The sequence below is a fragment of the Podarcis liolepis genome (assembly GCF_965112155.1).
Source record: "Podarcis liolepis genome assembly, chromosome: 8".
Taxonomy (NCBI): domain Eukaryota; kingdom Metazoa; phylum Chordata; class Lepidosauria; order Squamata; family Lacertidae; genus Podarcis; species Podarcis liolepis.
Window position 1 is genome coordinate 20,923,456 of NC_139560.1, and position 20,623 is coordinate 20,944,078.

The 20,623-nt window shown below is 41.4% G+C and overlaps 1 protein-coding gene across 5 annotated transcripts in view; it reads left to right on the plus strand.

Annotated features, from left to right (window-relative positions):
* ANGPT1 (angiopoietin 1) overlaps window positions 1-20,623 on the plus strand; it is a 159,547-nt gene that overhangs the window by 15,789 nt on the left and 123,135 nt on the right. The window lies entirely within an intron of this gene.

Genomic DNA, 20,623 nt, shown 5'->3' on the forward strand with positions numbered 1-20,623 from the left:
AGGTAAAGGGTTTGCTGTTTTTGTTTACACTGGATTGTCATCTGAAAAGCAGCTTTGAATCACACATCCCAATACATCACCTAACTAGTGATTTGAAAATTTTTTGGCCATTCTCTGTGCCTGAATATTCTGAGGCTGCCTTTCTACATTCTATGTACAATCCATTCCATAAATATACTTAAACGGTCACTAAATGTGGTTCATTATATCACAACAGTGATAATCAGCTGGACAGGTGGATTTCATGAGCACAATCCTGCACTACAATCCTATGCACCTCATCTCAGAAGACCCGCTGTTTTCAGTTGGATTTACTCCTACATAATGGTGCATAGAATTGCAGCTTTAAAGCTTTCCAGAGAAGATCCGCCTCATTTAGACTTATGAATGTGTTGCCACTGCAGTTTTACTGGTTCAATGTTGCATTTTAACCTGAAGAATAGCTTGGGAGGAACCCACGTGGCTTCCATGTTTTGGTGAAACTGTACAAAATTTGATGTGCTGCGCTGTCTTTTACTCTTCATAGGCATGCATCACAATTCCAAGTGCATTTCCCTAGAGATAAGACTAATCCAATGCATTGGGAATTCCTCCCAGTTAAGGGTTTGTAGGATTCCAGCCTGTGCCTCCAACTTCATTGAGAGGAGACTTAAAGTAGTGGAAACGCTTTTATAATAAACACTTGTTCTATTCAGCATGGCTTTGAGCAAACCTTATGCAGGAGATAAATGCCTGCATTCACAAATGCTCTGTGTTCACGTGTCATTGCTTCTCTTGTGAAAAGAGCTGCTCTTGCTCTACTAGAAGGCATCTAGGATGTTGTTCCGTGTTCTGTATTTGACCACTAGGGACTGAACTAAGCCCACTGTTTTATTTGCAATCTGCACAAGGGGGGGGGGCGAGAGAGGGGGAAGTAAGGGAGGAAAAAAAACCTACTTCTGAATTGCAGTTGGCACCCAGGCTCCAAGAGAAGATAGCCACTGGCTGACTCATCACCTAAGTGGTATGTCTAGGGAGAGCACCCTTCAGTGGTTATTGGAATTTTGAAATTAGGCAAAAGGTTTCCTGACGGGTCCATTCAAAGCAGCAAACAAACAAAGGTCACATCTCTTTCTGTGTCACTATTTCACAGAACAAAATAGCCTGCTTCCCAGCATTATAGGTGGTGGTGCAAACGACTCTTCTATTGGGCTCCATTATAACATACCAGCACAATCCATTTGCTGCATTGTTGGTGTCAATGTGGGCTATTTATATTGCAATTCCTCCTTTTTAATAGCAAAGACTATATTACAGTTCCAAAGCTGAGGTTTATGCCCCCTAATTCCCTCCCCCCAAACCCCGTCTGTTCAAATAAGTTTCTGTTTGAGCAATATATTGCCACAGACAGAGTAAATGAGAAATATTACTAGTCCCATGGCTATGACCCAAGTGCAGCATTAGAACTGCTTTAAGAATCTGGGAAGATATATATTTATATTCACAGTGCTTGTGTCTATGTGGGTTCCTGAGCCTTTCCTGTAATGTATCACATTCATTAAAACTGTTCGGCATTAGAGCACGTCAGGACATATTACTCCTATTAGAACATATCCCAAACACAGTCTTGTACACTTTGGAAAGCAGACTGGCAATGTAAGAAAGGATTGTAGTATGCATTGTTTAACGAGGAAGTTGACATTGCGAGGGTCTTAGTTTAGCTAATCTGGAAGAAATGTAGCCTGATCTTTCTTTAACAAAAAGCGAAAGGCAGCAGATTTTGGGAAACAAAATAAATATTTTTAAACCCCTCTTAAAATGAACTGTCAGTTTGAATCTTTCTGAGGATTGCCTTGTCTGAGTTTCTGCATTGTCCAATGACATTTGCATATTCACGGCTGGTGTGGAAGTGATTGCCTGGAAGAAGACCCAGCTTAGCAATGAGGGGCTCTTTTGCCGAAACTACCAGAAGGTGATGGTTTGGGAAGCCTATTTAGCCCCTTTCCCTTGAAGGATTTGTTTTAACAAGGGTAGCTTCCTTCGTTATTTAACCCTGGGCTGCGCATCTGCCATGTTTGTTCTAACAGCGTCAAACAGACTGCTTACTGGTTTTTATTCCTTGCAATAACTGGCTGTCATACAGCATTGAAATGCTTAGGTTGTAATTTCAGTGTTTAAACATTGTCAAAGAATAACTGACATTTTTAGCTTGGCAACTATTCAGGATTTTTTTCCCATGCTGAGCGAATGTATGGTACCAATAGAAGTACAAATAGTTTCACAACTGTGCAGATGTATGTATGGTATCCATTTAGTCCTCTCTCAACACAATGCTTGAGATTGCTGTAGGTGGATGGAGTTGCACATCGGCATAATGCGGCCAGCATTAAAAAAAAAAAAAAAAACCTCTCTCAAAACCGTTTCTAACAAAAGTGTTTGGCATTCAATACCCAACAGTTAAAAGCATAACCTTGTTAAAGAGAAACCACTGGCGGTTGTTTCTGTAATCAGCCAAAATCTAAATTAAAAATGGGTCTGTTAAGCTGATCTCCCATGAATCAGATTGGAAGATAATTCAGGGGAATGTTCTCTGTTCCTCTTACCATGTGGCAGAGTTTTCATGACTGAGTAATTTGAATATGTTTTCATAAACCTCTCCATATACGCTTGGGATGCCTGATCGCATGTTGTACCTATTTTCTGACCGTAGACCACTTTAGTCTGTTAAGGGTGTTGTGTATGGAAGATGATGGCTCAGCATGTATGATAGCCTTCCAATGTTGACGTTTCCTGAATTGAGGCAGACAGAATGTCTTTTCTGTTGTCATTCTCAAGATCCTATGTTTCCTGTCTGTTTCTGTCCTGTTCATATGTTGCCTTTCTCAGGCCACAACCACAACTATACATTTAAAGCAGTATCATGCCACTTTAAACACTCGTGACTCCCCGCAAAGAATCCTGGGAACTGTAGTTTGTTAAGGGTGCTGAGAGTGAATTTCACAGTGCTATAATTCCCGGAGTTCCCTGGGAAGAGGGATTGGCTTAAGCTACTCTGAAAAAAGATGAAGGAAGGCAGGTTTCATCTCAGGCTCCAAGTACAACTTGGCAATGCAGTGAAAAGTGCCAAGTGAGCCCTTGTCCTTCAGTGCTTATTTTCTGCAAGCAGGAAGATGAGCGGGTTGTTGTTCTTCTGCATACAGCAGCTTTTGAAAATGTTATTCCCACTCGCAGTCTGAGGTGGTACAATCCATTCTACCATCTCATTCCCACCTGGTTTTGCTCCATGTATAGCTCAGTCCTAACCATCAGTTAGCAACTAAGAATGGTAAGTGCCATAGCATAGTGAATCATGGTTTTTAAAAAAGGCCTTCTGAGCAGTGTGACTTGGCCATTTCATAATGTATGCTGAATTTGTGGAGTTTGGTTTTTTATTTTTATTTTTAGATTTGCACTCAAATTGTTGTGTATGTATATCTCTTAAACGTTTTGTTTTCTGATATCTTTAGTGAGCACCACTTCAGAAACATTGGTTGGCAGCTCCTTTATAAATTCTTCAATAAACAAACAAACTGAAAAGCCACTTAAGTAACACAGATGGAGTTCAGAGGGAAGAGAAATCCCAAAATGCTTTACTGGAGAAACTGTACAGAACAGTGTATAATATGAGGAGAAATAGAGGCTTTATCTTTCTGACTTCAGGCCTTGTAGACAGCAGGGAGGCATTCAATCAAACATACAGAGGAAAACTCGCTCAGTACTACATAGCCAGTGAGGCCATGTGCTATCTCAGCAAACATCATGCCGCTCTTGCTGATTGCTCAGCAATACCTTCACTTGTCCAGTCTTGGCTAGTTGGCTACCAGAACTAACCATGAAGTTGCACATGAAATTATCCTTGCAGTTACACTTCAATTAAAAGGTACTCTGAACATCAGTGTTCTTCCCTGAGTAGTTGGTGTCTAAGGGAGTAGGAAATCTGTGTGTGGATTTCTGTGGTTGCAAGGTGTTGTAGATCACATGCCTAGGGTGGATGTGAGCACTTTTCTCTCCTTGTGCTATTCCCTTCTCACTTTTTTCTGATACCTGACTCTCCCTCCTTCTCTTTTCCCCACTTTCCCCCCCCACCCCAAAATGAATACTCTCTGAAATATTATTATTATTAAATTATTATTGTTATATTTTATTTATATTCCACCCATCTGACTGGGTTTCCCCAGCCACTCTGGGCAGCTTACAGCACATAATTTCTTTTGGTAAAACATTAGGCATTAAAAATTTCTCGATACAGGGCTGCCTTCGGATGTCTTACAAAAGTCAGATAGTTGTTTATTTCCTTGAAATCTGATGTGAGGGCATTCCACAGGATGGGAGCAACTACCGAGAAGGCCCTCTGCCTGGTTCAGAACAATTGTATGGGAAGCAACTGAATCCAGTAAGAAATTCTCCAACTCCACGTTCGACCAGTGCTTGCTGGGATAGAATCCTTAGTTACAATATCAGCTGAGATTTATAGTTTTTCTAAGCATTACTGAGATTCAAGATGTGGCAATAAACCAAATCTCTTCTTGGCAGTGTCCATGAAACACTTTTCTGATCATTTTGTGCAGAGAAAAAACCTAATGCACAGGCTTTAGTTCATTCAGTTATGATAGCCGCCTCTCCATCTCAAAAAAGAGAGAGATGTTGGATGATGCTAGTTGGTCCTATTCAATGCACCTCATTTCAGTGTCACCCAACTAGGAATGGAGGAGAAATTAGATTCGGTATGCATTTAAAGATGAATATATCAGATTCACACTTTCCAAAACAATATGCAAATTGAAACACATCTTTCCTTTGAAATTCACAGTCCCCCCAACAAACATCATTTAGCAAGCATGCATAAAAATGAAGATATTATTGAAAAGAACATACAAAAGTCCATTTTTCTGTCCTGTGGAACGCCCTCCCACCAGACGTCAAAGAGAAAAACAACTACCAGACTTTTAGAAGACATCTGAAGGCAGCCCTGTTTAGGGAAGCTTTTAATGTTTAACAGACTATTGTATTTTAATATTTTGTTGGAAGCCGCCCAGAGTGGCTGGGGAAACCCAGCCAAATGGGTGGGGTATAAATTATTATTATTATTATTATTATTATTATTATTATTATTAATAATAATAATAATAATTTTCTATTAGAGGAAATTGCTTGTGAAATGTGTGCATTACTCAAAACAGTATTTAAAATTTGGAGACATTCACATTACAATGCTGGTGAAATTTCATGCGGATTTATATAGACATAGGTATAAATTGCTGGAAAATGTGGAGAGCTGTATTTAAGATTGGGTTGATGAGAAATGGAGAGAAGTGAAATTGACAGATCCTTCCATCCTTATGGTTAGCCACCCACTTTGCCTCTAAGCCAGAATTACCAGGGGAAGTAGCGTTGTGGGAAACTTGTGGCTGGTGACGAGGGAAAGCCATGAGACAGATTTTAAAATGCAGTGGGTTGCTCTTGATTGGTCAAGCCAGGGTAGTCTCAATCTGATCTGGCTGAAGCCCTGATCCACCCAAATCAGGCTGCTTTGGGTCAGTACTTGAGCTTTGACCAAACTGGCTACACAGCCCTACTTTTCATCACTTAGTCCTTTAAGCTGGAAATGCTAGAGACAGAACCAGGCACTTTTTTAGAATGCAAAGTGTGTGTCTGCCCCTGGGTTAAAATGCTCTTTGTATGACAGAGCAGTATTGCCCAGGGTCTGGGAAGGAAATTACCCACAGCAGGACCAATGGTGGTTACAAAGCAGTCGCTAGGAGTGGGCAAGAAATTCAACTTCCCTACGGTCTGTTTTGGGATTCTTTTACACCTGCAGCCAAGAACAGAGTCAGGCTGGAAGCGGGATTTTATTTAGCAATGAAAATTGTCTCAAAAGCAATGCACTTTGTGTCCAAAAATAAAAATAGTTGGCTGCTTTGGGCATTAAAAACATCTTTCTCCTATTCATGTGGCTGAATTTCGTTAAGAGCTTTATTCATTCACATTCTGGTAACCCACAGAGATATTCCAAGTGCCCACAACAAAAGTCAAGGGATCCCCAGCGTAGAAATGCTAAGGATTGGTCAGAATTGAGAGATTACTTATTTGGCAATGATAAAATAAATACACGCAAGTGGAAGCATCAAAGGGCCATTAGAAAAGAGAAACAGCCTATCTTGCTTTGGGGGGGGGGGGGCATCATCACATTTCTTTAGTTTCTCAAAATGTTTCCCAGGCTTTGATGGAGAGCCTTGTCACAATGGGCCATCCAGCCCCAAATTATTTATTTTCATTAATAACAGTGGTAGGTCGGCGCTTTGCGGTCACACTAAATCATAGAAAACTATCAGTCATCAGACTTGTCTCTAGGCTTGTCCCTGACATTCTCCCTGGGAGAACTCGCTATCCCTAAAGCACCAGTGTATATTTTACTAATCAAATGCAGAGGACAAATAGAGGCAACTGCTAATGTGATGAATAAATGGTGTATGTATGAGTTGATAGGGTCCAACAAGGGATATCTGCAGATGGCAGTCAGCATCTTCCTGCACATCTGTTGCTGGTGTGGATGTGCCTTTGGATGTGTGTCTACTGGCTGGACCGAAATGGTCCTCTGCATTTTAATTTTTTTAAAATTAAAGATTTTCTTGTCTTAAAGGAGTATGTGTAATGTCTCTCGTATTTTTTCCATGTAACATTTTTACAAATCAGTTTCATTTGTTGAGACATTGGGGGGGGAGGGGGGAAGATTGGGGGGGTTGAGTGGCGATGTTTCTATTTTGCTTACTATATGTAGGGTTTGGTGTCAGCGTTGCTCATGCTGTTCATTTGTGTTTCTTTGGCAGTGAGAGAGGTTGGGGTTGGCCTAGGGTGTGGTTGTTGTTTGTGATTGGCTCTGGTGATCTTTGTTTTCGTGTGTGAGTGGGGTGGGTGGGTGTTTTGGATCAGGTTAGCCATATTGATTTGTATGCTGTTGGTGGCCAAGAATAAGCCCCAAATACCTGCACCTCCCCACCTCAGAAGTAGGATGGGGAATCCCCAACATAGAAGCATATTACATTGCCAACCAAATAGGCCACATTGTCCCATATATACTAGAAGATGAGACAAAACAATGGGTACACCTAGAGAGGGCCCTCTGCATTTTGTGGCCCTGTTCATAAGCTGTGAAGCAGGGGGAGATTTATCCCATTGTGGCAGGGGAGGGAGGTTTACACATTGAAATTTTCCACTGTTGTGGGGTCACTCACCTTTAGCAGATGGTGTCTTCTTCGTTCTATTTTTAAACTTCTGAGAGTGGGTGCTTTGCTCTCTCGTAGCTCCCAGATGCCATACCTAACAACCAAGGGGTCAGGAGACATTGTTGACAAGGCTGACGACTATGAGAACTCTTGAGTTGCAAGGTTCATACATACATACATGCATGCTTAATGTTATGATTTTTGAGAGAACATTCAAACATGCTATTCGCCACCTTGATTCTCGTGGTGTATTTTAAGTGAGCTGTGCCATATGCTGATTTCTAAGAAAGCATACATAGTTTTTCAACAAAGCTTGAGTCAAAGCCATCCTTACGAATCCTCTTGCTGAAACAAGTCTATTTTGCCTGGGTTTTGCTGGACAAGATTACAGCTTTTAATTGGGAAACATTTAAACCTATGCATTGATTTCGTCCCACTCTTATTTACATTGAATGGTTTTGTGTGGGGTTCTATATTGCAACAATGAGTTACTATTTGTAACGTGCTTGCTGCCTTTCAGCGTTACACAGGTCCCTGCTCTCAAGGAGCTTACACTCTACAGGTCCCCATCTCTTCTTTTGCTTTAAACCATGGGAGCAAGGATTGAATTTTACCCCATTCCTAGATTGGTGTGAGTTTCTTGGAAAGTGATTTGCATTCCACAGGATGGGTGGAAGCAGGGAAAGTTGTTGTTGTGTCTTTGGGTGGCATGCAAACTACAGCTGTATGTGCATTTAGATGCTAACAAACTCCTTCATCAACCCAACCAGTGGCTGTTAGGGCTGGTGCACCTAATTTTTGGCACCTTTCTAGATGCAGTAGCACACCTAGAACACCCACACATACACACTCATGGAGCTCCATACAAGTAAAGATGTATCTGTTTGTCTGTAGTGTTGGGAAAAGCTTGCTTGTTCTTGTACAGTGCTTCTTCCTTGCTGCAACAAATAGGATAGCCTACCTGAAATTCTGGATTGCAGCCAGCAGCAGCAGCTTTGCAAAAATACTGGACCCTGGGGAAGGTCGATTCTGCAAAACTCTCATAATTGCTCCAGATTAATAGTGATGCTTGTTTCAGTTTCTAACTAAATCCTCTCCAAAACAGACACAAGTTGGGCAACAAATCTGATAACAAACATGGGGAGTTATTAGTTAGTAGGACATTTTAAAATTGCACTGTTCCCAAGTTTTACAGTACTCTCTCCTGTCTGTTTCAATATTTACCTGATCTATATTTATTTTTTCCCTTCCTTCCTTCCTTCCTTCTATTGCTCACCACTACTTATCTTCAAATAGGGATGTGGGTGGCGCTGTGGGTTAAAAAACAGAGCCTAGGGCTTGCCAATCAGAAGGTCAGCGGTTCGAATCCCTGCAACTGGGTGAGCTCCCATTGCTCAGTCCCTGTTCCTGCCCACCTAGCAGTTCGAAAGCACGTCAAAGTGCAAGTAGATAAATAGGTACCACTCTGGCAGGAAGGTAAACGGTGTTTCCGTGTGCTGCTCTGGTTCACCAGAAGCGGCTTGGTCATGCTGGCCACATGACCCGGAAGCTGTATGCCGGCTCCCTCGGCCAGTAAAGTGAGATGAGTGCTGCAACCTTTATTTATCTTCAGATCTACTCCCCCAGTACAGCTTTTCAAGGTTTCTATATAGCAAATGGGTTTCAGAGCTGCTTAAATAACAACATTCTTATAGGCTGCAAGAGCAGGTGGTGGAGACTTCTATCAAACATTTATACTTTATGTTTCTCAGTATTTTAAGGTCACCATGCAGTAGAGCTTTAAATGCATGTAGGGTTTTGTGGCAATCACTATGCATTATGAAGTTATTCCTGACAGCCCTTGAAACTAACACTGCTTTTAACTTGGGTGCATTTTATCTGATAATTTGAGAAGTATATCAGTTGCTGACCTTTGGAGCATTCAGTGATCTTGGAAAATATTTTATGCAGCTCTGAAAGTTCCAGGGATAACTCTTCAAAGCTATATCCTAAACAGCTTTTCTTTTTCTTTCTTTTTATTCTTTTTTTCAAATTTTACCCTTCAGAGGCACAGAGAGTTGACTTGCCCTTTATGTCTTATTTATGTGTGCTCTAAAGTTGTCTGCCAATGTGTAAAGCAGCTTCCTTCCTAAAGATACCATCACGGGATTAAATATACTGCCTTGCCCAGGTCAGATCTAAGGAGCAGCTGTTTGGGACATTGGCTCTCACTTTGCTAGGGAAGAATTGGAGTCAGTCTTCCAAGGCGGGGAGACATTTATGGGATGCCAACACTGTTTGGAGATGTGAACTTTACCTTAAAACCGGAGGAAGCATGTAAACATGAATAATGTCTCTCTAATATGTCCTGGTTTTTATATTATTATTCAGGTGCCTCCTGATTCTGTGTGGAATGGGAGGGCAACACTGCTGTTGTTAAAATGCAGATTGCATCCTTTGCAGAAGCTGATAACTTCCTAGAGCAGATAGCACAGAGAACTTTGGCCTAGTTTCAGTCAGCCACACCCAACATATGCCAGTTTTTGTTTTTTGTTTTTGTTTATGTTCTGTTCCCTATAGCTGCCACAACCCTGTTATTGCTGTAGTGGTCTTTCTCAAGTGAACAGCCTATATTTTTGTTAAAATAAAAAATTCCTTCCAGTAGCACCTTAAAGACCAACTAAGTTAGTTCTTGGTATGAGCTTTCGTGTGCATGCACACTTCTTCAGATACACTGAAAAAAAAATATGATATCTATATTTTTGTTGTTGTTTAGTCGTTTAGTCGTGTCCAACTCTTCGTGACCCCATGGACCAGAGCATGCCAGGCACTCCTGTCTTCCACTGCCTCCCACAGTTTGGTCAAACTCATGCTGGTAGCTTCGAGAACTCTGTCCAACCATCTTGTCCTCTGTCGTCCCCTTCTCCTTGTGCCCTCGATCTTTCCCAAAATCAGGGTCTTTTCCAGGGAGTCTTCTCTTCTCATGAGGTGGCCAAAGTATTGGAGCTTCAGCTTCAGGATCTGTCCTTCCAGTGAGCACTCAGGGCTGATTTCCTTAAGAATGGATAGGTTTGATCTTCTTGCAGTACATGGGACTCTCAAGAGTCTCCTCCAGCACCATAATTCAAAAGCATCAATTCTTCGGCGATCAGCCTTCTTTATGGTCCAGATCTCACGTCCATTCTTCTTCCCTCAGAATTAGGCCTCTATGGGATTTCCCAGGGCAGCTAGGAAACCCCTGTTTCCCTCATAGAGCTACAATTTGAAGAGTTCCATGGGAAGAGCAATTGATTGTTAAGCTATTCTGGGAATTGTAGCTCTCTGAGAGGAAAAGGCGACTGACTCCTAACAACTCTAAGCCAGACTAAAGGTTCCAGTATTCTTTGGGTGAACCCACTGTTTAAAGTGGTATATTGCTTTAAATATACCTTGCTTTTTAAATGAAAGTTGGGAATCTGGGGTTTATGGGGGGTTTGGGGGGCAACTGGAGTGTGCATTCATGGGGTGGGTCCTATGAAGGGTAATCTGCACTGGAGAAGTTGGAAGGCCTCAGTACTGCAGCTTTTGTCAGAGCAGTTGGCTCACTTTGAGATTCTGCAACTCTAGCCTCTGTTGCTGATGATCCCATTGCACCCTGTAAGCTTGTGCTTTAGGGTCAAGAAAGGAAAGGAGGGTTCATTCATACTCAGCTCAAAATGGTGATGGTATACATGCTAGATTTCAAACTACCATAAAAGATTTTTTAAAAATAAATAAATAATGCTGTAGACCACTGATCCTTACATTTACATAGCTGTCAACTTTTCCCTTTTCTTGCGAGGAATCCTATTCGGAATAAGGGAATTTCCCTTAAAAAAAAGGGAAGCTATGCATTTATCAGACTTCATTGCATTCACGAGTGACAGCAACTAGCTGAAACTATGAAAAAGAGCAGCGTTATGTAAACTTACTATAAAGTGTTACATTCCTTTTACCCTTCTGCAGTAATTAAAATGAAAAAGAAAAACATTGTTGAAACCTTGAGTGTGGTGTAAAGAAACCGAGAAGTGTGTTACCAGATTTGACTTTATGAATCAACATTTTTACACTCCCACATATCCCGGAAAGATTTAGTGGTTTGTCCCATAGAAACTCTGGAGGAACTGTGAAAAGCTGGAAGTGTCTCACACTCCCTTCCCCAACTGTTACACAGAACACAACCATGTGACACAAATGCTTTTAGAATGATGGGACCTGTGACTTATGTACAGAGGAAGAGTGCATGTGAACTTCTACGAACAAAAGTCTTGGCTTTGAAGTCACTTGAGTTTCCTTTGTTCTTTTTCCACTGAACGATAATTTAACGTGATGGAATATTGGAAACTAGCTGTAGACTGAAATCCCACTTTTTTATGCTTAGCGAATTTCAAGCTGGATTCCGTCAGCTCTCCAAATGTCCATGTGGTTTTGAATCCTGTCGTATAACTCATTCCTACTTTGGAAGGGTATCAGAAAGTCTAGGGCTGTACCTATTTTGGGAAAGTGTGTTGGGTTGTGTAGTGTGTGTATATTTTGGGTTGTGCGTGTGGTCAAACCCCTCCACCCCCATTATAGTACAGACTTCCTGGCACACACATGCTGTCTTTATAAATCAGAATTAATCTATCCATTTGCATGCCAAGAAGTCCGTAGTTCCATTGTTGTTAATTTGATCATTCTGCATAATAGAGGCCTAATAGAGGCATCTAATTTATGAAGTGTTTGAAATCAAATAGCAGTGGGATGTAAATCAGTATCAAATCTACTCAGACAGTTTTGCCCAGTTTAGCATTCATTAACCCCATCATTCCTCAAATAATTCACTTGTGTTTTCATGTTCTTCCATATTATTTAGTAACATGAAATTACCCCAAAATAGCAACCCACTACTCACCAGCAGGTCTATCAACAATTATTAAGATGATAGCTAAATTGAGTGTTTGTTTTCAGAGCTAGTGGACCTCTGAATACCAGATGTTGAATACCAAATGCTGTGGACAAATAAGAAGGGAAGCCTCCATGCCCTGCTTATAAGCTTCCCAGGTGCTTGTAAACATCTGGCTGGCTAGAGTTGTTCAACTGTGAGGATTGCACTCCTGCAGAGCTCCTATTTAGATCTTATCTATTTTCAGCTTGACTCACATCTGTTCAGGGGTGAACCAGATTTATTATGTAGGGTTATTTGCTCTTGGCTTAGACGAGGCTCTGGTATTTGAAGGCCTCTGCACTATGACCAAAGACAACTGCAGATGTAAAGATATGTAGTCAAACCCCCAACTTACCTGTGGTTCAAAGGGAGTTGGAGAAGCCAGATGATCAATGCACCCACAGCTGTACTTGAGAGTACAATACAGGACTTCCTTTACACCAGGGATGGATGGCCTGTCACTCTCCATATGTTGTGAGACTCTTTAACTCCCATGAACACCTGCCAGCATGGGAGCTGTAGTCCAACAACACCTGGAGATCTATAGGTCTCCCATCCCAGCTTCAGGCTCTTTGGTTTGTTCAGAATGTTGAAATCATCTCTCTCTCCTATTATAGCTATCTCTTTCTGTTTCTCTGCACTCTCAACTCCATCAATTTCACCAGGTTTGTTCAACAAGGCTAAATACAGCTCAGCAGTCAGGTATTTTGGCCTACCAGGTGCCACACAACTCTCCATTTTGTTTTTACACTCCTCGAAATGCAGTAAAAATAGAACTTAATCCATCTTCTGGCGGGCTGCTTGCACGTGAGTGGATATTCTCAGACATTTCATGGATGAAAATACAGACATTTGGATCATTATATGTTTTTCCCCTGGCCAATTGCAGGTAGCTAAAGAACGTTTTCTGCCTGCTACATGCTGTGCTTGTCTAGAATCTATCTTCCAGTGGCATTTGAAGCAAAGAGTCTTAGCAAACCAACTGCAACAGTGTTCAAGAAAGAAAGAAAGAAAGAAAGAAAGAAAGAAAGAAAGAAAGAAAGGGGAGGATTTGTTCATTCAAATAATGTCAGTGCCTCTTTTCCAAATGTAGCTCAGAAATGTAACAAACAACATTTTTTAAATAAAAAAACCCAGAAACATTGCAGAACAGGACCAATATAACAGCTGAGTTGTAGCCATCAGCTCAACCACTAAGAATACAACCCCAACTCTGGGAGGAGGTTTGGCTCAGTGGTAGGGCATTTGCTTTGCCTGTAGAAGGTCCCAGGTTCACTCACTGGTGTTGTTTCCAGAAAGGGCTGGAAGAGAACCCTGTCAGTGTATACAGTACCAATCTAGATGGCCCAATGGTCCGACGCAATATAAGGCAGTATCGTACATTCCCTTTCAAAAAAGCAGACAAGGAACATCTCCCTGACATCTAATGGTAGCTTACTCCAAACTTCTTGCAGCCTTGACTGAGGATGGACTTCAAGTGTCGACAGACAGATGGGCATGTAATAGAGTGGAGCCTGCAGTCCAAGTCAGAAGTCAGCACCTTGGTCAGTGCACTGTGGGAGACAGACTTGGTGTAGCTGCAGCAGGTGCATTTGGATCAAGGAATCAATAGCTTGGAATGTTGCTCCAGCACTGGGCTGGCATACCGAAGGCTGAAAGTAGTCCTCTGGGGAAGACTGTGTCTGAGATTCTTCGTCCCCAGTTAAAGAAGCCATGCTTTCTTTCTGAGGCATATGATTCCATGGGGGTTTCACATCTCCTGCTTCCCACTGATAATGGTGAAGGTGGGATTCCCAGCAGATCAGGGAGCTTTTCTGGATGAGTTGTTGATGTCTGAAGATATCCCATTGTTGCAATGAAAAGTTTTGTTTGTTTCTTGCATGTCCTTCTCAAGGTCTCTTATAAAATATGGTGTCTTATGGTGAGTTGATTGTCTGAACTAGACCCTCATTTCTGGAATGGTCATTGAGAGTTCAAATCTCCATTCCTGCTTAATTTATGTCATAAGCAGATGTACACTAGGCAGTGGTGTTAAGTTGTCCAGTAAAGAAAGGATGTCTTCTCTCCTTGAAAAACAAGCACCATGCTCAAATACAAGGAACTACAATTATATTTATAACTGAAATCACCATTAGCAGATATCTAAGCTGGAGCTGGTGGAGCAATGCCAAGAGATCACTTCTGCATGGAATGAAGAATGAATGAATACACATCCAAGGAGCAACCATATCACAATGTATCTTTTTAGACATGGAAGGATTGCCCACAGAGTTAGAATTTTGTGATGCATGAAACCCCAAAACATATGTAACTTAGCTTCAGCTAACCAGATTTCAGGTTGGGCACGCTTTTGTGAAAAGCAGCTTGGCCTGGATAACAAACTCTATTTCTCATGAGAACTTCATTTCTTGAGAGATTTTTTTTACCAGGATATTCTTTTTCATTGACTATATCCAAAATACAGTCCGAACAGATTTGTCTGTGGTTTATCACCATCTCTGGTTGCTGTTCTCTTGTTTGGTTTTTGGATATATATTTTTTTCTGTTATGCCAGGAGATATCCTGAAGACCTGAGGTGCACATCACTTAAAACAGCAAACAAATAAAAATTCCCAAACCATTTAAAACTAGAAAAGTGATTTCCCCTTTGGTTGTTTTTTTTTCTTCGGAGGAAAGTCAAGATATTATGGAAAACAGGTGGTCTTTACTGCTGCCTTGAATAAACAAACATGGGAGATATTTTCAAGATGTTCTGACCACAGTTAATGAAACAATGGAAAGGAAGAGAGTCAAATCATTTCTTTACTTACTCAGTCTTTCATTGACAGGGCGCTAAATGGATTCTGAGCTGCAACCTATAAACGTCAATTATGTAAAATCTAGCCCCACTAGGGGATATATATATATATATATATATATGCAGGTTTTGGTGTCCTCGGGTGTCTTCCCGTGTAAAAGTTGGGGTGTCTAGGCGACGTTTCGACGAGGTCTCACTCGTCATCTTCAGGCTGGTGCTTTCGGCTTCTTGTTACTGGAACAGAGCGGGATCTCAGTGTTTGAGTTCCTATAAATACTGTAGAGGGGTGTGGTGTATTGCCTCAAAAGTTCTGGGCAGAGGGGAAGTTCCCAGGCTAGTGTTCTTTTCTTCTTTTACCAGGATAGAAGAAAAGAACACTAGCCTGGGAACTTCCCCTCTGCCCAGAACTTTTGAGGCAATACACCACACCCCTCTACAGTATTTATAGGAACTCAAACACTGAGATCCCGCTCTGTTCCAGTAACAAGAAGCCGAAAGCACCAGCCTGAAGATGACGAGTGAGACCTCGTCGAAACGTCGCCTAGACACCCCAACTTTTACACGGGAAGACACCCGAGGACACCAAAACCTGCATTCCTGTACCCGTGAAAATCTACGAAAACAAATATATATATATATATATATGCAGGTTTTGGTGTCCTCGGGTGTCTTCCCGTGTAAAAGTTGGGGTGTCTAGGCGACGTTTCGACGAGGTCTCACTCGTCATCTTCAGGCTGGTGCTTTCGGCTTCTTGTTACTGGAACAGAGCGGGATCTCAGTGTTTGAGTTCCTATAAATACTGTAGAGGGGTGTGGAAATACCTCTACAGTATTTATAGGAACTCAAACACTGAGATCCCGCTCTGTTCCAGTAACAAGAAGCCGAAAGCACCAGCCTGAAGATGACGAGTGAGACCTCGTCGAAACGTCGCCTAGACACCCCAACTTTTACACGGGAAGACACCCGAGGACACCAAAACCTGCATTCCTGTACCCGTGAAAATCTACGAAAACATATATATATATATATATATATATATACATATACACATACACACACACACACACACACATTCTGTGAAGATCAGCATTCAAACTCAATCTTTGATTAATGTGTGTGTGTGTGTGCGTGCGTGCACACACACACACACACGTGTTGGAACATTTTTTAATGTATTTATGCTAGAAGAGCGCTCTGGAGAATTCACTCATCTCTATATCTAAGAATTCCTTTTTAAAAAGCAAAAAACAAAAAGCACATTCAGAATAATAAATCAGTAACTTCCCCCCATGTGCACTAGTTTTTGTTTCAGTTCAGAACTAATACTCCTTGTTGACAATTCTTTTAAGTCATGCTGGAGGGGAAAAACCTTCCTCCAGAATCCTCAAGAATATATATGTGTATATATATCAAAACCTCCCTTAACAGCTGAACTGGGAAATAAACAAGTGAGATGAAGGATGAGGGTCTTTACAAAATAATATATCACTGTTGTTGGTTCTTCTCAGTGCTCCACTTAAAATGCAATCTTAGAATCACTGAAGGAGGCAATACGTCTTTTTGAATTAATAGTTTGGTTGTGATGCAAAATAGATCATTAAAAGGTATGACTCATTGTTACTTGTGACAATGGCTATTGTTCTCTATAATCATTCCCTGCAGCCTCTTCTTTACCCTCTTCCTTCAAATGCCAATTCAAACATATTTGAGCAAGTTGGAGAACCTTTGGTCCTCCAGATGTTGCTGAATTGCGACTCCCATCATCCCTGGCCAATGACCATGCATGCTGGGGCTGATGGGAGTTGTAGTTCAGCAACATCTGAAGGGCTGAGATTTCCCACCGCACATCTAGATACTCATTTTGAAAGAGTTTCAACAGCATTGCTCTTTTGACGTAATCTGTAAGTTTATAGTACCTTGATCCATAATCATATGGATAGGTTAATACAAAGCCAATGGTAAGGCAACATTTCCATCTGAGTGCATAGATTCCTGCTGATGTCTCTGTATTGTAGGAATGCTTGAAGAATTCAGTCTTTGCACAGTCCATAGAATGCACTCCTCTCTGACTACTTTGTTTATATCTTGCATCCCCATAAAAATGATCAAGGTCTCTTGAGCCAGTGTGGTGTAGTGGTTAAGAGCAGTAGACTCATAATCTGGTGAACCGGGTTCGCGTCTCCGCTCCTCCACATGCAGCTGCTGGGTGGCCTTGGGCTAGTCACACTTCTCTGAAGTCTCTCAGCCCCACTCACCTCACATAATTTTTGTTGGGGGGGAGGAAGGGAAAGGAGAATGTTAGCCGCTTTGAGACTCCTTCAGGTAGTTATAAAGCGGGATATCAAATCCAAACTCCTCCTCCTCCTCCTCCTCCTCCTCCTCCTTCTCCTCCTTCTCCTCCTCTGCACAAACATATCTGAGCAAGTTGGAGAACCTTTGGTCCTCCAGATGTTGCTGAATTACGACTCCCATCATCCCCGACCAATGGCCATGCATGCTGGGGCTGATGGGAGTTGTAGTTCAGCAACATCTGAAAGGCTGAGATTTTCCCACCACACATCTAGATACTCATTTTGAAAGAGTTTTAACAGCATTGCTCTTTTGACGTAACCTGTAATGTTGATTTACTTTTGCCATCTTGCAGTTCCTTCAGTGGCTTGTTAGGTTCCCTCTGTTAGTTTACTTGTGAAAAGCTAATCTAGCTGCTTGAAAGAGCCTTCACAATGTCTGACTCAGCAAGCCAAATACTGTTAACTGGCCTGCCATAGCCCTCCGGGGTTTGGGTGCTTGTCTGAGACTGCAGAAGCCCCAGGCAGGCCACAATATATGACTGCTGATGTGTGTTTGGCTTTGTGGTTAGTATGCTGTGCAAAGTTTATAGTACCTTTATCCATAATCATATGGATAGGTTAATACAAAGCCAATGGTAAGGCAACATTTCCATCTGAGTGCATAGATTCCTGCTGATGTCTCTGTACTGTAGGAATGCTTGAAGAATTCAGTCTTTGCACAGTCCATAGAATGCACTCCTCTCTGACTACTTTGTTTATATCTTGCATTCCCATAAAAATGATCAAGGTCTCTTGGGCCAGTGTGGTGTAGTGGTTAAGAGCGGTAGACTCATAATCTGGTGAACAGGGTTCGCGTCTCCACTCCTTCACATGCAGCTGCTGGGTGGCCTTGGGCTAATCACACTTCTTTGAAGTCTCAGCCCCACTCACCTCACAGAGTGTTTGTTGTGGGGGAGGAAGGGAAAGGAAAATGTTAGCCGCTTTGAGACTCCTTCAAGTAGTGATAAAGCGGGATATCAAATCCAAACTCCTCCTCCTCCTCCTCTTCTTTTTCTTCTTCTTCTTCTCTCTTTTTCTGGCATGCAAAGTATATGTGAACTATTACTGAGACACTGCCACTCTGCAACATCATTTCAGTTGTCTCAAAGCAGATGCATTCTAACAGCAACACTTGGTAGTACTGAAAATTTCACACCACACATAGTACAGTGATATGTCTGCCTGCCTGTGGAGTTACTTATGAGTGATTAATCAAACCAATTATTGTCCCACATTGCTCATGATCTCAGTTTATTATTGCTTGAGACTTAACACGTAAGCAAGGAAATACAACACCATCAAATAGTTTCTGTTTTATTTTTACAATTAACACAATGGCCTTGTAAAACGACTGCTATGTTCCCAAGCAGAGAAAACCACAAGCACGACTTTCTTGTAAGTATCTACTTCTCTATGTGGCCAAAATAGGCTGCCCCTGCAACTTTATGAAGAGATGTGATCCTCCTGAGGCATGTAACAATGATTTCTGGTTGATTTCAGGTTCATGTTGTGTTAGAATAGCAAGGTCATAGGTAAACCACTTACCCACCACAGTTTCTGATGACTGAAGAACATGTGTCCATCATAGTATGTGTTAGCATATAGAAACATCTGTTATTAATATTGCAACTGAATTCACAATAACCATTTGGTGGATTTTATCCATGGACCAAGCATTATATTACTGTTTCATTAGCAAAGATTTGGTCGTGTGAAGGCACTGAGAGTAAACATACCCTTAAACCTGGAATGGGTAATCCATGGCCTTCCAGATATTGCTGGACTCCAATTCTCATCAACCCCAGCAAGCAAAGCTCCTCTCCCCTCTGGTCTCCCAGAACCAGAATAAATATGAAGGGGGAGGAGCAGCGACAAACATGTTGACAGAGTCTCAAATTGCTTGGGAAGGACCTGGGGAAGAAGGAGGTTTAAGCAGCTGTGGGAAGGCGGGGACCTTCAGTCCTCACAACTGCCTCATTGGGGGCATGATCTACCAGGAAGAGTTGCTGTGCTTACTAGGCCTGGCCTCCTGAGCTGTTTGTTCCTTCGAATAAAGAGTTAATTTTAGGAGCCATAGGTTCCCTACCCCTGCCTTAAATAATCTTCAGTTTCTAGATGATTTCAGTGTATTAGATTCTAGATAATTTTAGTGTATTAGATTCCTTTTTTTACTATCAATTTATTTATTTACAGTCTAACCTCAGTTCCCAAACCCTTCCGTTATCGTACGTTTTGTCTTCTGAATGCCAAAAACCAGGAAGTAACTGCTCTGGCTTTCGAATGTGTTTTGGAAGGCGAACATCCGACATGGCTTCCATTTTGAGTTTCCCTATTGTATTAAGGCGTCCTCTTTCAGTTTACGGTTGTCCAACATTTTGGAATTCGAACGGTCTTCCGGAATGGATTACATTGGACAACCAAAGTTTGACTGTATTTTGATTTCTTCTGCCCTTGCTTCACCACAAGGTCCCTGGGCTGGTTATATATACAATTATTAAACATATCAGACAGTTACAGCCATAAAGCAATGGTAAAAACAGTTCCAAATATTAAACAATTTTAAAATTTCATATATACAGTGGTACCTCAGGTTAAGTACTTAATTCGTTCTGGAGGTCGGTATTAACCTGAAACTGTTCTTAACCTGAAGCACCACTTTAGCTAATGGGGCCTCCTGCTGCCGCCGCGCCACCGGAGCACAATTTCTATTCTCATCCTGAAGCAAAGTTCTTAACCTGAAGCAGTATTTTTGGGTTGGCGGAGTCTGTAACCTGAAGCGTATGTAACCTGATGTACCACTGTATATAGATAGATAGATAGATAGATAGATAGATAGATAGATAGATAGATAGATATTAAAACACCACATTATTTTTGCTCTCTTTTTTGATGTTTTCTGTCTGGTAAGTTATGCAAAATGAGAGTTTATGTCAAGTTAATTTGCCAATAGAATCTAAGTATAAAAAGCTATGCACATGCCAGATTAACATTTGATGTAAAATTAAAAATAGAACAAGTAAAACAGTTATATAACCATAAAACAACGAAAAATAATTGCAGGTGGAAAAACAATACAAAATATTTAACAACAATTCCACATGTAGAATCAGGTAAAAGTATTTCCAGTACAGATGCAAACTGGAATGAAGACGGACAGGATATAGTTACAGATAGGTAGCCGTGTTTGTCTGCCATAGTCAATAAATAAATAAATAAATAAAATATAAAAAAATTCCTTCCAGTAGCACCTTAAAGACCAACTAAGTTAGTTCTTGGTATGAGCTTTCGTGTGCATGCACACTTCTTCAGATACCAGAAGTGTGCATGCACA